The sequence below is a fragment of the Salarias fasciatus genome, chromosome 13, assembly GCF_902148845.1.
Source record: "Salarias fasciatus chromosome 13, fSalaFa1.1, whole genome shotgun sequence".
Classification (NCBI taxonomy): Eukaryota; Metazoa; Chordata; class Actinopteri; order Blenniiformes; family Blenniidae; genus Salarias; species Salarias fasciatus.
The window spans coordinates 5,319,736-5,321,565 of NC_043757.1; the positions used below are offsets into that span (position 1 = coordinate 5,319,736).

The window sequence follows — 1,830 nt, forward strand, 5'->3', positions numbered from 1 at the left end:
ATTCGTATGTAGCTGGGTGTAATTAATTCAAAACTGTCATTTGGGTCCCCGTGTTAAACTCATGGTGTTATTCTTCGGCCTCATTAGGATCAAGGTTCTACTTGAGAACCAAGACTTGACAGCAGTCCTAATGGCACGATCTGTGATATCTATCCATCCATGCTGACAGCTGGCCTGCAATGTATTTGGAGGCCATTGGTTAAAACTCTGAGTTTACTGTTTTGCTCAAGGGCATTTTGACATATGGACAGAGCAACAAGGGGGTTGGAACCCACAACACAGCTAATGGAAACCAAACCACTCCACCAACTGAGCCTCAACCACCTCAAAGCAACTTCAGACGATTTCAGTGACAGACCAACCACAGAGTCATATTAATCATAACGAGACAAGCAAGTTGACCCTGACGTGATTCGAACACGCAACCTTCTGATCTGGAGTCAGACGCGCTACCATTGCGCCACAGAGTCTCACAGAAGCCCCTTCCTCCGCACATTCGACACTCCTGTTGGCATCACAGTTTATCGCCCCCCACCCCTTGGTTCAGCTTGGTATTTGGGTAAAACCACGGGACGCTTCAGTCAGGCAACTTCAGGATTGGAGTTTGGGTCAAATGTGTACCAATATATATCAAACAGAATGAACAAGTCGACCAAACAAGCTTAAGAAACTTTTAATCCTGACCCCGAATGCAACTGAAAAAAATATTGAAAGCTTCAAAGGATGCAGTCCAGGCTGACTGCGGCAATAAGTCAAGGCATTTCAGCTCCTTACAATAAACATTTAAATCGTTGGTTGCTAAGGATTGACGTACCCTACAATCAACCATTTTCCAAAGAGACAAATTACTCAAGTGAAGAGTTTACACTGTTTATACTGTTTACTCTCATGGAAATCAGGAGGAAATCACTGAGGGTAGAAACTAGTAATTTCATTCATACATATACTTTTTACAATCAGATTTCCTGAATTGTTGCTTCAAATTACCTGCAAAATCCAACAGATTTTGGAAGCAAAACTACCTAATAATCTTTGAATGAATATAGTACATTACTCAAATATGTCCATCCTATGGTCCTGTATGTACAGTCAAATCCCGGAGAGTTTCAGTTCCACCACCCAAAATGTACAAAATCAACGGAGCTTTAAGAACACAGCTTAAAATACAGAAGAAATTCTCAGCAATGTGTAAAATGAAGTCACATTGGTTCTATTCTGTTGAGTGTCCTTCTTGTCTGATTTTCAGTTCAACACGGCCTCGCTCTCGCTCTCTCTCTCTCTCTTCTTCATGTTTTGGAGTTGGACTGCAGATATTCAGCCCTGTTTTTATACCAGCGAATCTGATTACACCGTTTCAAGTTTGACAAGAGAAATGTTTCCCATAAGATAAAAGTGTAAGGAGCAGAGAGAGCGAGGGATCATCAGGAAGAGGCCAACGCTTCATGGTTTCAGGCTCAAGATGAAAAAACTCGGCCGTGGCAGCCGCCATTTCCTCACCATCGGCCTCATTTCAGTCGTCGTACAGCCCAGTTTGTTCATGACTAGATTGAAGTGATACCGATGTAGTCAGATTACTTGGGCGGTCTCAGCTTTGCCTGATGTCTACTTTTCATAGCAAAACACTGCAACACCAAGGAAATACTCTCAAATGTCTGTTACTTACAAAATAACAGAGTAAATGTTTTCTTTTTTTTTTCCACTTTGCAAGGCCATTTGAGACCCTGGGGCCAAACTGGCTGAAGACTGTGTTTTTTCTTTTTTAATGTTTTGGCTCCTGAGGACTCGAGTTTATTGTTATAACTATTGTGAATAATCGTTGATGCCTATCAT

The 1,830-nt window shown here is 41.8% G+C and overlaps 1 non-coding gene across 1 annotated transcript; it reads right to left on the reverse strand.

Annotated features, from left to right (window-relative positions):
• Positions 1–398: 398 nt before the first annotated feature.
• Positions 399–470, reverse strand: trnaw-cca (transfer RNA tryptophan (anticodon CCA)). Its single transcript has one exon. It is a non-coding gene; the product is annotated as a tRNA-Trp (tRNA).
• Positions 471–1,830: the final 1,360 nt, after the last annotated feature.